The 16,312-nt window shown below is 35.7% G+C and overlaps 1 protein-coding gene across 3 annotated transcripts in view; it reads left to right on the forward strand.

The window, feature by feature from the left end:
* Positions 1 to 16,312, forward strand: part of mute (gon-4 like protein muscle wasted) — a 469,386-nt gene that overhangs the window by 355,450 nt on the left and 97,624 nt on the right. The window lies entirely within an intron of this gene.

The following is a 16,312-nucleotide window of genomic DNA, read 5'->3' on the forward strand; positions in this document are numbered from 1 at the left end:
CTGGCAAAAACAACGGGGGCCTTGTATAACCGGGCGACGCCCCAGCCGGCATGAAATTTTGTCATTTTGTACGATCATTTTTTATTTTGGTTTAACCAATAAGAATACAATTTGGTCAGCTAAATCCCAAATTGCCAGCCCATCCTTGTTCGTTCAGTATCCAAGTAGATACCCAATAGGGTGCACTACGAGAATGTGAGGATTGGACATTAGGTCAGAAGCCCTGGTCGGTTCTCCGCATTCCTTTAAAGGCTATGTGGAGGTCTCCTCTCAGTTATACAGCTTTGGCCAAATATTTCTTTGTATCATTAAGTTTAATATTTGATGAGATTATTTGATGAGATTACTACTAAATCTCTACTAATATATAGTGCACTTTTGGCAACCAAAAAATTCCTGTACACCCCTTGAGGGTACATGACAGGAATTTGATGATGATGATGATGATGTTTATTGTTTGTGAAAATTTTTAATTAAATGTATTTAATTTTTCTTGTTTTGGGGCCTGAGAAAATTAGCTTGAGACTCGAGATGTTTAATAATCTTAAATTTACATATCTGAAATCAAAAAAGTGTTATAAACAGTTTATAATCTAAAATTTTAATTATTTTAATTATTAAAATTTTATTATGAATTAATGAATTTATTTAATGACTGCAAATAAATATGTTGTTATTTTATAACACATTGATTGTGTTTGTGTTTCTTTTAAATATAATACAACAATATTATTATATGGCTAATATAAATCAAATATAATAGAACTACCATATGTAGTGGACATTTTTATTGCACTTTCCACTCTAGTTGGTTTTTGTTGAATTAGCCCTCTTATCAGGTGGTTTATTGATTAAATGAGCAAGATCTCTCTCTCTCTCAGTACTTCAAAGGACTTTCATGTTGTAGTTCAGGACTTGAAAGTAAAGGACTTTTATGCTGCATAGAATTTATACATTGATTAAATTAAAAAAAAAAAAAAAGGATTGAGGAAAATACAGAACCATCAGATGGCTCAAAAGAATTCAGGCTGTGAACAGCCATTTTTAAACCAAAAAAAAAAAAAAAAATTTGTAAAACAACAAAATGAAATGAGATTGTATTCAGATTGGCCACCAAAAATGGAATCTCTGTTTGAATAACTGCCAATGGTTCTTTCATATGCGAATCAATTTCAAAGCTGAATTAAAATTTTGGAATTTTATGAACATTAAAGAGAAGAGCAAATATGAAAAATTAAAGAATTAAAAAAATCCAATCACTATAAAGAATTAAAAGAATCACATATTTTAATCTAATTTTGGATGAATGGAATTATTTTGGAAATAAAAAGTATTTCAATATTGTTCATTTCAGCTGACATGAAAATATTTTATTTAAGGTTATTTCTTATACCCAGAAAATGTTCTCCAATTAATTATTTAAAATATTATAGACATAAGAATGCAAGAATTTGGAATCATTTTGTGAATAAAGTATATTGTATCTATAAAGGGTGATACAAAAATTTAGACATCAATGCTCAGTTGAAAATTGACTGTGCATTAATTATGCCGTTTATTAAACAGTAATGGACATATTTTATAAAAAATATAACAAATAATAAATGTATTTAACATTCATTTTCATTACCGAAGGTGCACATCCTGAGAATTCTCAGAGCGTTCAAAAAATATATGTCTTGGCAACCGTAAAATAGCCAGGACTCAGAAGCCCTAGTTACAACTAAGTATAAACTGCATATCACCATGTATGATTCATTTACACTATATAAGTTTAACATTTTAAACAGCTTTTCCCTTCTCTCCTTATCAGCCTTCACCAGATATACCAAACTTAAATACAGATATTTGTTATATTCACATAATTGTGGAAGTATTTTAAACAGATACTCAGTTGTTGTTGTTTTATTTTTTTTTTATATTGCTGCCATCCACAAAAGGTTATTTGCAAACTAATAGTACATTTTGTACCATCGGTGGGCTAAGGATTTTTTTTTTCTCTCTATTTTTATCAATTTTAGATTATATATATATAGAGAGAGAGAGAGCTCAGCAACTCTTTTTAATATCTACTTAAATGAAATAATAATAAAATGGAATAAAAATTTACATCAAGGAATTAAACTTTCTCCTACAGTAAACTTAAACGCTCTCCTCTTTGCCGATGACCGAATAATAATTACAAATTCCGAAGATAACTTACAGAAAGCTATTTTAGATCTAAATGAGGTTTCCAGTGAGATAAATATGGTATGATAATATCAACAGAAAAATCAAAAACTATGGCCTTTAAAGGACACGATCCAGCAAGAACTAAAATAGTAATAGATAACAAGATCTTAGAACAGGTGAATTCATTTAACTACCTAGGATGTATGATCACATATGAAAATGAAAAAGATATAAACGTAAAAATTGCAAAATATTTAAAAATAACAGATGTAATTAACTCTATATTTAAACCAAACCTAGTTCAAAAACAAACCAGACTAAAAGTATACAATACATTAGCCCTACCAGTCTTAATATATGGAAGCGAAATCTGGACAATAAAACAAAAAGACAAACAAAGGTTAACAACAGCAGAAATGAAGTTTATGAGAAAATCTGCAAAGTATACCCCATTTGATCACAAAAGAAACAAAGAAATTATGAAACAATTAAACCAAGAACCAGTAATAGAAAAAATAAAAAATATAAACGTAAATGGATGGAACATGTTCAAAGAATGAAAATAGAAAGATTACCAAAACAAGCCTTAAAGTACAAGCCATTAGGAAAAAGAAAACTAGGACGTCCTCTTAAACGTTTCAACGATGACTTCTAAGGCCGGAACAGGCCATGCTATGCCTAAATCCTTGATATGCATGATGATGATGATGATGATAATCGATTTAATTTTTTAAAAAAAATTTTTATACATATATATATATTTTTTTTTTTTTATTTTTTACCTAGTTCAGAAACTCTGCTCTAGAGACCAAACATGGAACTTTTTCAAGCCCTTTCAGGCCTCCAGTAAGCTGGGTGGTGTTCTCACACTGGATGATGACAATCATCTCCCACCTAATCCTACCTTTTTACTCGGGTAACTGTGGTAATTCTAGAACTAATTCATGCTTATGTTCATCTCAAAGATTAAGCCTTGCAATGTCTAAGTTTGACCTGAAATCAGCCAACAATTTTATTTGGCCTGAAACAAACTAACTTGTTCTCCAAATTTCTCTTCAACAGTTTTTCACAAATCTTCTAGTATGCTTCCATAATAAGTCTTACGTCAGTAGAGAAATTTCTCTAAAATTTTCATGTTCTGTTTTCTTTTTCTTTTCTTTTATGTTATTTTATTTATTTTTTAAGAACATTAACTACACTGAAAGCCATGTTCCAATCATGTGAAATAGACCTTGAGATTTGTGTAGAATTAGTAGCTAGGAAGGTGGAAAGTAACATCTTGAGTTGCAAATAATGCAGATGTTTTTTAGAGGTTGAGGAAGAACTGATGAGTTTTGTGAGGAAAGACTATAGGTAAATATCAGTTTGAGAAGGAAAATCTCATTGTGTCTAGTGATTTGTATATTATCAAAGACAATGGAATGTAAATTAAGAACATTTTTTTGTATTACTTTGTTAGCATTGAAGACCACTATGTTATCCTCACTCCATTGAAGAATAGTATAAAATGTTTAAGGTAATGGTTGTAGATGAGCTTGAATGCTTGAGCACTGTGAAGTTATTTGTCAAATAGGTAGGGGGTTGGAACCATTGTTAGCAAAACTATGGATAATTTTATTCTTTAGTGGGAGAAGGTCACTTATATAAGAGTAAAAGATGATTGGTGATAAAACCTCATGCAGTTTGCTGAGCATGTCTTGATGCTAGATCCTATCATATGCTCTGGAAATATGGAGTACACATCTCTTCAAGCCTTGACATATGTTTAGAAACATGTGATGTTGGCTAGGAGATCTGCCATGGATGGTGGAATCCTTAATGGTGGTTGTTAATTAACTGGTGGGTTTCCAGATAATGACAAAATTCACTATTAATGATTATTGCCATTATTTTGTTGAAGACTAAGGGAGAGAAATGGTCATTAATTTGATAGCCAATTTTTATTTATTTTTTTTAAAGAGTGTTAGACATACCACCAAGTAACCGACTGAGCACAACACAGTAACTTGAAAGATGTACAGGGACAGCAGCAGTTAATTTCTGCATATTCCATCATTAGATATTAAATAAAGTTTGAAAGCATGGAAAGTTGAGAAAGAATTATTAGAGATTTTTCATTTTCCCAAAATTTTTAATTTCTTTATATTGATTCTTAAAACATAACATAAATTTTTCAAATGATTTCTGGGTTCTTGTCACATTATATGACATCACTGTTCATCTGCCAATGTTTTGGATATTATCAGATATTAACTAAACCTGTCGGATTAGTTAATATACGTGGAGAGCCTAAGAGTTTTATTATATTGAGAGTATTTTGCATGTTTTTACACTCAGACATAGAAGAAACTGACTTGCTTCACGAAAGAATGATTCAAGGCATAATATTATGATAAAACTGAAATTATGCATGATCACATATTATTGTTATGTGCCATTCAGTCATTTTGATTCTTGGTGATTTAGTGAACAAAGGCTCTCCATCTCATTCAGTCTCTTGTCTTTTCTTTCAGCAGTTGCTAAGTTCCTTTATGTTATCCATCCAACTCTTTTGCTGTCTTCCTCTCCTTCTCGTGCCCTCAGTCTTCATTAACATAACTGCCTTTTCCAGTGTTTCATCTGGATGAATAGTATGTCCAAATTACATTAACTCCTGTTAGAGACCATTGCCACCAAGGAGCATTCTATCTTCATATTCTCTAAAGCCTTATTAGTCATTCTTGCAACCGTTGAGATTCTTAATAGTCTCCTCCATGTCCATAATTCAAATGAATCAATTTGCTTTTTGTCTTTCTTCTTAATGGTCCAGCTTTCATAGCCTTAATATCTTTGTCTTTCATACTTTTTGTTTAACTTACATTTAATATAGCTTTTTCTCTCATAGCTATGTTTCACTTAATTTTTTCTTCACATATAATATATAATATATTTTGGTTATCTTCGGAATCGAATGAATAATGGTGGAAGACAAAACGAAGCCAAGTTTTCATTACTGTATTTAGTTATATTTCATTTTATTTAGTGTACTTAAATGTTTTGTTTTGCTTGTAATTGTTTGTACTTTTTTCTATTTATTTAACGGAATTTATTAATTGAATAATTAACGATTACGCTACTCGGCAGTAAGGAATGATGACGGATTCAGCAGCAGTCGCAAGTGGCGTATCGCCAAGTTCTCCGCCATTTAAGAACTCAATTATTAGCAATATCATAAGGGACTTTGTGGCATGCAGTACTTGCGGCATGTATGCGTCTCGGGAATTAGATATGTGGCTTGTGAAAGAGAGCGGAGAGCGTATATGTGCAAAATGCAGGCAGTTGGAGGAAATAAGTGCATTAGAAATATCGATATCCGACTTTGTTGCTCCAGGAACGGGGAATGAATGTAGGAAGACAAGTAGTGTGATAGGAGAGAATGAAAAAAAGATACATATGAATGAGAAAATAAGAGTTGATAGTGTGGAAGGTGTGAGTGACTGTGAAAATTTAGGAGATGGTTTTGTTTGGGAGAGTGAATTTAGATTAAGACTGACTGACCTGCAGAGGGAGATAGATGAGTTGAAAGAGGAGGTGGAATGTCTTGTGAATGAGAGCAGAAGTATGAAAGATAAGATTAGGAGAATGGAAGAGATAAATGCAAGGAGAATCAGAGTAGGAGAGAGAGAGAATTCAGGGAGTATGAGTGAGAGGTATGGGGGTGCTAGAAGAGGAGAGAATGGAAACAGTAGGAGAGACGGAATGAGAGAGAGAGATATGGAAGTGCTAGAAGAGGAGAGAATGGAAACGGTAGGAGAGATGGAATGAGAGAGAGGTATGGGAATGCTAGAAGACGAGAGGATGGAAACAGTAGGAGAGAGGGAATAGAGAGATGTATGGGAGTGCTAGAAGAGGAGAGAATGGAAACAGTAGGGGAGAGAGAGGTATGGGAATGCTAGAAGAGAGGGAATGAGAGAAACCTAGGGGAATGAAAGAAGAGAAGAGAATGGAAACAATAGGAGAGAGGGAATGGTAAGAGGTATAATGTATGGCAACTCAATGATCCGTGGTGTTCAAGATAGGATGCGTGAGGAGTGTTTGCCAGGAGGAACAATAGAAAGGGTGGCTATGGCAATTAAGAGAGGCAAAAGGGTGGATGAGATGATTGTGATGGTAGGAACGAATGGCTTGAGTGGTAATGTAAGTCGGGCAGCGAGAGATATGAGGTTTTTGCTTGAGACTGTATGGAAGAAGACAGAGAGAGGAAAAATAGTGTGTGTTGCCTAGGTATGATAATGATGAGCTGAGTAGAAGAGCGGTGATATTGAATGGCATAATAGCAAGAATGTGTGACAAGAGAGGAATGGTATATGTGGATGCTTGGAGTGCGTTTGAGGAAAGAGAGGAATTGTATGCGAGAGACCGTTTTCATTTGAATGAGGAAGGACGTAGGCATCTGGAGAGATTGTTGTTCTGAACGAGTCAGTGTGTCCCAGGGAGGATGATAGCAGGGGTGGCCTCTTGTGGGAATGGATACTTGGGAGAAGGGAGACGATGTCAGGTAACACTGAGCCCAGTGGAGTCTAGAAGGGATAATGCTGGGTATGGAAACAATGGCATTTATATGCTTTATGCTAATGCCAGGAGTATCTGGAATAAGGGACTGGAATAACAGACTGGAAGTATCTAATTATAGACCAGTCCGTGTGTCATCAGTAGTTATTAAGATCTTGGAGAAAGTAGTGAGGGACCGTATACAGCACTGGGCAGATGAGGGTAATGTTATCTGTGAGAGTCAACATGATTTGTGAACGGGCGCTCTTGTTTCAGCAATATGCTAGCCTTTTATAATAAAGTTACAAGAACATTAGATGAGGGAAAGGCATATACTGCAATTTTCTTAGACTTAGCAAAGGCATTTGACAGGGTGCCACATGATAAGCTGATATTTAAGTTGCAACACATGGGTCTGGATGTCAGATTGGTCAACTGGATTCAGGATTGGCTGTCTGATAGGTATCAGAGAGTTATGTATGGTGGAGCAGTTTCAAGGAGACAGAGGGGTTACAAGTGGGGTCCCATGGGGCTCAGTACTAGGACCTATATTGTTTAACCTTTATATCAATGACATTGCCAGTGGATTGCAATGGGATGTTCAGTTGTCTGCGGATGATGCGAAGCTGGGAAGGATTATTAATAATAGTGCAGGTGTGGTAGCCCTGCAAGAGGATTTGAATAAGCTAGATATATGGGCAAGTGAATGGGGGTGTCAGTTTAATGCAGCAAAATGTAAGGTCTTGAGGTTTGAGAAACGTCGATGGGATGCTGCATACTCTATGGGAGGAGTTATACTGGAGGAAGTTGGGGAGACAAGAGATCTGGGGTTGATGATTGATAGAAACCTGAAGTTTAGGGGACATATTGCAAAGGTGGTGAAGGTAACACAGAGGATTGCTGCAATAATGAGAAGGACGCTGACCTGCAGAGATAAGAAGGTTATCATTCCGTTGTATAAGTCTCTGATCAGACCACACTTGGATTATTGTTCTCAGATTTGGTCCCCAGGATTTGAAGGGGATAAATTAACTGTGGAAAAGATACAAAGATGGTCTCAGGACTGTACAAGGATAGTTATGAGAATCGGCTGAGGGAATGTTGACTGCAGAGTTTGGCGGATAGAAGAAGGAGAGGTGATATGATTGAGACTTTTAAACTGTTGAGAGGTGGTTACAGGGTTGACACTGGGGAGTTCTTTCACTTGGTTGAACAGCGGGAAGGAGTGATGACAAGTGGCCATCCCTGGAAGTTACGAAAGGAAACTGTGAGCAAGAGGGTGAGGAGTGGTTTCTTTGCGTGGAGGGTGGTTGAGCCGTGGAATGCATTGCCTGATAGAGTGGTGAGGACGAGAACGGTCAACGAGTTTAAGGAGTGGTATGATAGACTTTGTGTTTCTTAGGGGGAACCTCCCCTCGATGAGTCTTGACAGACTTTATGTTCTTAGGAACGACCTCCCACGATGAGTCTTTTGACTCCATGGAGGCCTGAATAATAATAATAATAATAACATTGACTGTCATTTCTTATTCTGGACCCAAGTAAATCATAACTTTTAACTACCTCTATTTTATCTCCTTCAATTATAAATTCACCCAAATTGTCAGAAGCTATCACTTTTATTTTGCTGATGTTTAAATTAAACCAGGCTATTTTGCTTTCTCTCTTAACTAACAGAATCAACCATTCCAGATTTTCCTTAGTTTCTGCTATGAGAGTTATATCATGTGTATATCTTAAGTTCTTTCTTTTTTATTTATTTTGCCACAATCCCAGTTTAATTCCAGCTGGATGTTTGTCTAAGTCAGCCATTCTCAGTATATTTACTATAAATATTTAAATGATAGAGCAAAAATATACAGCTAATATATATATTTATCCACCCCTAGGATAAACGAGCATGAGCACAGGAATGACTATGAAGAGCTGGATGAAGTTTATCAGATTTCGAGTCTAAATTGCTAACTAATAACATTATGCAAGGATAACTGTGGGCCCAAGGAAATTTTGAAATGCATGTATCATGAATGCCAGAAGTATCAGAAATAAAGGAGAGGAGTTTTTTGGCATTGGTTAGCTGAACTTGTCAAAAATTATTGACATCAGCAAGACCTAGTTGACAGAATGATATAATTACTGGAATAGAATATAATGGACATTGTATTTTCAGAGATGACAGAGGAAGTTGGGCATGAGGAGGGGTATTATTAATGATAACTGAAGAACCTCAGCCAACAAAATTAGAAATTAAGGAAGATTGTAGATCCGAGGGAAATGGTTTAGTTGTCTGTCCGGTATGAAATAGAAGCCGATAAGATAAAATATATATTGTAAGTTTCTGCTATAGACCTGGGGATTACAGGAAAATGTATATGCCTTGCATCAGCAGATTCGCAGCACAATGAGCGCTGGCCGAGCAGTATCATGGTAGGACTTTAACTATGGGGATATAGATTGGAAGGAGAAGAGGGCATTTGGCACAATGGGAATGGAATTTATACAGCTACTAAGGGATAATCACCTGAACCAGCACATGGTGGAGAGGACCAGGGGTTTGAGAATATTGGATCTGGTAATAGCATCAGAAGATCTATCTATAACTACAGTTGCAACTCTATCTCTGATTGGAGAAACTGAACATGCAGTCTTATTCTGGGAGGTTGCTCAACATGTGGACTTTTCAGTGAAGAAAGGATTTATGTGGAATTACAAAACTGGTGATTATGACAAACTTAGGTGGCAAACTTGGAGTAATGCCATGCCATAATAAGTTACATGGAATGAATGTCTTTAGTACATGGGAAGTGGTCAGATCAGGTCATCTTCAAAAAAAAAAAAAAAAGAAAGTATTAATTATTATTATTATTTGACACCTCCAGGGAGTCCAAAGACTCATCGAGGGAGGGCACCTGCTCTACAACTCAGTGCTAACCACTTGGCCAGCCAGGCTGGCTGAGTGGTTAGCACATATTGTAGACGAAATGCAAACAAAAATGTGATCAGCATGTTCATGAGCAATACAAAATGCAGGCAAGAAGGGTAAAGAAGGTAAAGTAGTTTGGTAAAGAAGGCTAAATCATATTTTCAGAAAAAATTAGCTAAGCATGCCAAAGTAAATCCAAAAGAGTTTTTGCACTACATAGCAAACAAAATTATTAAGAAGAGTAATTTTACTCAGTGCTGTTTGTGGGAAAGTGACAGAAGCAGAAGAAATAGTTGAGTTATTAAGTGATCATTTTGTAAGCGAATAACATCCAGGTGGTAACTTTGCATTTAGTGTGACGGAGACTGTTGTGAGAATTGAGAATGTTGGATCTGGTAATAGCATCAGAAGATCTATTTATAACTACAGTTGCAACTCTATCCCTGATTGAAGAAATTGAACATGCAGTCTTATTCTGGGAGGTTGCTCAACATATGGAAATGTGAATACAGCAGAGGGACTGGACAAATGTCAGCTCACGTGCAAGAGAACCTGGCAGTGTCTCTGGTGAAGTTGTTTAAGTCACAGCTCTAGCAAGGTTCCATGGGAATGAGAAGAGGATAAAATAGTTCCATTACATAAACATGGCTCCAAGACAGAAGTAACATATTACAGACTAATAATCTGTGGTGTGGTGTTGATGTATTGGAAATGTTGAATAAAGGTAAAATTCGGGAATGGGTGGATAGAAATATGATAATCTGTAGTAGACAACATAGCTATGTAAAAGGTAGATCCTGCCTTAGTACTTTATTCACATTTTATAATAAGGCAACAGCATAATTGGATAAAGGAAATGGCTACACTGTGATACTGCTGAAATTTGCAAAGGCGATGAACAGAATACCTCATGGGAAAACTTTACATAAGATGGAGCAAATGGGAATGAATATGAGACTGGTGGCATGGATTTGGAGGGCGGGGTTGATAGACATCAGAGTGTATTGTGTGGTGGAATGAAATCAAGGAGAATGAGAGTGACTAGCAGGGTGTCCCAGGGCTATATATTAATGATATAGCAGAAGATTTGGGGGGAGGGGATATTTAGTTGTTTGCTGAAAGGTGCAAAACTGGGGGAGGGTTGATATAGGTGATGTAGATAGTCTGCAGGATGGTTTAAATAAATTGGCAATGTGGGCAAAGGACAATAGTTGTCAGTTTAATGTTGCAAAATGTAAAGTAATGCACTTCAGAATGAAAAGATTATACACACTTTGTATCCTATTAATGGTACTGGATTACAGGAAATTGATGAGGCTAGAGATCTGGGAGTAATTTCAGTACATGAGGAGTAGGGGGAAACAAGGGGTGTCACTCGTGCAAATTATCTAAGAGTGTGTGGACTAGTCTTTACTTGGAGAGTGGTGATTGAGTGAAATGAATTGCAAGAGGTTGTGAATGCCCCAATGGTGAATAAATTTAAGGAGTCATATGATTGGTATTGTGGGTCTCCCACAATGAGTCTTTGGACTCCATGGGGGATATCTGTGTAAATAATAATAGTAACCCTACTTCATCTCTTTTTCTACTCAAACACTGTTTCTCTGAAGACTGATTTTAAATGAAGCTTCATGGTTGTTCAAACAGTTCTCTGATCAGGTATTCTCATTGCATTCCACAATCTGTTGTGATCCACAAAATCAAAAGCTTTCTTATAATCAATAAAATAGATAAATACTTCCTTTTGAAATTCTCTTATTCTTTCCATAATCCATCTCCTGTTCACTGTCTGGTCTCTAATTCCTCTACCTCTCCTAAAGCCTGCCTGTTTTTTTACCATTTCTCTATACACATATGATTCCAGCCTTTTTTGGATCATGTTCAGCATAACTTTACTCATGTGAAATGATTCTGTGGTTCTGTAATTCTTGCATATGTTGGGGATTCTCTAGGCCAGTATATTTTCTTCCAAATCTGTTGGCAAATTTCAGTTAATATATTCACTACTTCATCCCCAGATCTAAGTAATTTCGTTGACCACTCTGTCAGCTCCAGAGCTTTTCCTTTTGACAACTGTTCATTGTCCATATCACTTAATTTTTCGTTATCATGGTTTCCTCAACAAATTATCTATTTTCATATCCTCCTTCAATATTAATATCTTTCTTGTACAAATCATCTACATACTCTTTACATCTTTTCTTTTCACTTCTTCCATCAAACTTTTTCCTGAATTACTTCATACTACTCCTTTTTTCAATTTTCTTGTACCTTTTGTTTAGACATTTTTCTTTATCTTTTATAGCCTGTCTCTGGAGATTTCCCCTCAATTGTCTAACTCTTTCTTTATTTCTCTTCATTTTTCTTCTTTCTTCCACTATTTGAATACTTCTTTTAACAGCCATTTAGAATTAGTTGTTAGAGGTTTTTTCACTTGGTTATACTATAAATTAAAGATATACCAAGAAATTATATACTTAGTTTAATCCTTTATCCAAGTGTAAGCAAACAAAGTTTGCACCTGAAATATTTTCAGGACTGCAGCAACTCATTTATAGAAGCTAATGACTTCACATCGCTTGCCTTAGTATTACTCTTCTGCATTCCTCTTCAACTTTAGTATCACCTCCAGGTCTTGCTTCCACTGATGAGACCTCAATAAAGGTCTCATCAGTGGAAGTTGAAACCGGTCCGTGTAGTGACTCTTCCCATAATGCATAGCACTATACATGTCTGCAAGGATATGTATTTTGCATTATGAGATACTAAGGCAAGTGATGTGACGGGCTTAGCTTCTATGTACAAGTTGTCCCAGTCCTGAAAATTTACAGGTGCAAACTTTGTTTGCTTACACTTGGATAAAGGATTAAACCAAGTATATAATTTCTTGGTATCTTTAATTAAGCCATTTAGAATGTTTTTTCTTTACATCTCATAGACTAATAAACACACTCATAACTGTTTAAACATATCTAGTTCAATATTCATTTATGAATAATTATGGAGACAAACTACCATGTTAAAGAATTTATTTTAAATTTACTTTAATTAGATTAAAATAATATTCAGTGTTTGGACCTTGATATCAAGGTCATCCTCAGAAATAAATATATCTGAAGATGACCTCTGCTGTGGGAAAAATCACATTTGCAGTTTAGGTAAAGATTTAATTTACTCTTATTTCCTGTTATTTTCAGTTCTATTTGTTGTCTGAGAGCCACCAGATCATTATCAAATTACATTTGATAACGAAAATTGTTGAAGTTCTTTAGGTGGATGCTACGTGGGTTGTAGATGAGCCATCTAAATCCTTCAGACTTTTTAAGCCATCATTTCTGTTGAGAGTGGGTTGTTAGATAAGCATTTCATAGACGCCTTTGAATTTATGTTTGAGTCAATTTTGGTCTAATGTAAACTCCAGAGCATTTTGGATGCATTTCTAGTCAGTCCTTTGGCACATTTCAAGTGCATAGTCAGAAAAGTCTGCTTTTCCATAACAAAAGAATTTGATGTGTCGTTTGCATTCTTGTTTACATTTTGGGATTCTACATTCTGTTTTACCTATGTGGGGTAGGGTTGCTGGTGCGACATCTATCTAGTATTGTTATTTCGATGTCAATAAAGTAAGTTGCTCTAAATAGTAGTTTATCTCCATAATCATTCAGTAATGAATGCTGATCATTGTGTAATCCTGAAAGAGAATTGTCATAATCCATGGAGATTTGACCCACAAGCATTACAATCATCATGATAAGTTTAAAATTAGGATTCTTGTTTTGATTAATCAACATGCCATTTTAAAACATTGTAAAGACAGCAATATGTTACCCATCTGCATCAAGCAAGAAAGAAAAATTCACATAAGTGAAAGTGCTTGGCAAAAATTTGGCCCTTCCTCAAAATCAAGTTTTGAAGTTGAAATTAGATCTGGCGAACTTTGTAAATCCAGATATTTGGGATGTTTATGAAAGAATAACCAACAACTTGGCAAAGCACAGCTTGAGAAAGAGAAACTTATAGGCAAGTTTCAAAGACTTAAACAACACAAAAAAATCAACAGATAACATAGAATCATTGGACCCAGGAGCAAGCAATCACACACCAGCAATGTCCTGAGAAGCAACATCCAACCACAGACTACAACGTGAGAAGGAGCTAGCTACAGTCTCAAAAATGATGAACTTTGGTTCTTCAGAAAGTTCCTAAACTACACAATTGCACCAAGATCAATTAAAAACAAGATTTTATATATCATATTGGAAGAAGTCTAAAATCTTTTCCTGCTAATATAGCCATGAAAGTATGGTTGGAAACAACAATCATCCTAAAAAATATAAACCACCAAAGAATAATCTTGCTAAAGAATAAATAATAGCCATTAAATCCCTTAAAACAAATAAAGGTATTGTTATTACCAGAGCAAACAAAAATAATGTTACCATCATTCTTAACTGAACAGCTTACTTTGAGAAAATGAACCAGTTGATATCTGAGAACAACACATACCAATCACTGAACTATAATCCAACAGACTGCATTAAAAATAAAACAGAATTACTTAAGTTAGTAACCACATGGCAGACAGAAATGGTGAAAAAGTTGTTACCACACTATGTACACCCCCAGAATTTTATGGCCTTCCAAAAATTTATAAAAATAACATACCACTAGAGTTGATAGAATGAGCCTCCATAGCTCAGTTGTTATAGACAAAACCCTTTGGTCAGGAAAGACCTGGGTTTGATTCCTGTCCAAGGAATCGAACCCAAGACATGAGGAACCATTATCTGGTCTCTTTTGACTAAAAGTGTGTTAGCCAGTCTCATATGGAGATAGTAGTGGGTTTTTTCCACCTGGAAACTCAGGTTTTTTTCCCTTGGCCCTGTGAATGGGTGCATCTACAGACATAGGACACACCTGGAGGCATAGGGCTAACCACCTTATCCTCGAGGCAGTTGTGGTTTTGTAATAGGCCATGCCTAACACGAACATAATGGGCCACTAGGCCTAATACGAAAGGAGAACGAGGAGAGTTGATGGAATCAACAGCCCCAGAAATTGGCACTGGACTTGGTACACACACAAGCATTTTGTAGGTCATCCCCCCCCCAACATAAAAACATTTTATAAACAAAATTAAGGACACTGCAATCAACTGTGGAGATTTATTAGTCAGTTTTGATGTAACTGCATTTTTCATGAATATCCAAATGACTGACCCAGTTTTTTACAAAACGAATATCCATCTGACATCACTGTCCTCTCTGCCTACATACTTTAGTCCAGCTGTTTCATGTGGCAAACCCATTGCCACCTACAGGGCGTGGGGGGGGAAACCATGCTTATGGATTCCCTGCTTCTCCCCCTTCCTCCCGTAAATTATTACAATAGGCCATAACCATCCAATATATATATATATATATATATATGGGGAATATTTGTAAGAACAGACAAAAAAAAAGCTTCAAAAATATACTTTAAGGCCACTTTTAAACCATCAATGAAAATAAACAAGTGTGCTCAGAGCTTCTAAGGGTTATCATCCTTCCCTTGCCTACCCTATATAAGGCCTTTCTGACCTAGCAGCTGAAAGTGCCAAAGGATTGCCTGGAAAGGTAATCCTTTGGCACTTTCTTTACATCAGACCAAAACTGGTACAAACATAAATTCAAGGAAGTCCTGCGAAATGCTTATCTAACAACCCAATTTCAGCAGGAATGATGGCTTAAAAGTCTCACGGATTTAGATGGCTCATCTACAACCCATGTAGCATCCACATAAAGAACTCCAACAATTTTCAATCAGGAATAACCCACATGTTTGATGCTGGGAAGAATAGAAATGTAATTTGATAATGATCTGATGGCTCTCAGACAACAGAACTGTAAATAACAGAATTATAGGAAACTAAACCCTTATCTAAACTGCAAATGTAGTTTTACCAATTTAATTGATTTTTTCTCTACATCACAGGTCAGGTTAAGGTCAACAGTGACCAAAGCAGTTATATGTAACCCATAGCATATGCTGATCTAGTGTGTATATATTTATATATTTCTGAGGTTGACCTTGATATGAAGGTTCAAGCATTGAATATTATTTTAATCTAATTAAATAAATTCTCTAACATGATAGTTTGTCTCCATAATTCTTCATAATGAATGCTGATCACCATGTAACCTTAAAAGAAAGAATATTTGCTTCAGCTCTGGTAATTTACCAACAGTAACAATTAGCTATGGCATTGACAGAAAACTTATAAATTGATCAGGTCCAAGATTGAATATGTAACTGTGATATATTAGGTGACCATTGTTCTTCACCCATAATGACACCTGACTAGTGAGACATTTGTCTGAATGAGAAATGCTAGGGTAGACAGATATCTCACTCGAACTCTGGTGTGCTATAGTCTGTCACTAATATATGTCCAGATTTTTATCAGTTATTCTTCTTCCTTTATTGCCATCCTGGCTGACCAATTGGTTAGCATATTTGCTCTGCAACCAACTGGTTCTAGGTTCATATCCCAGCATGGGCATAGCTGTTTTTTGGATATCTTTAGGTAGCAGATCAGTTGCATTTCCTTGGGCAAGAACACAAATCTTATTGGAAGCCTGAAGCAGCTTGAAAAAGTCCCATGTTTGGTCTCTAGAATATTATTTCTGTATCATCATTCCACTCATT

This window comes from Typopeltis vanoorti, chromosome 16 (genome assembly GCF_054136105.1).
Source record: "Typopeltis vanoorti isolate ZY-2024b chromosome 16, IOZ_Tvanoo_1.0, whole genome shotgun sequence".
NCBI lineage: Eukaryota > Metazoa > Arthropoda > Arachnida > Uropygi > Thelyphonidae > Typopeltis > Typopeltis vanoorti.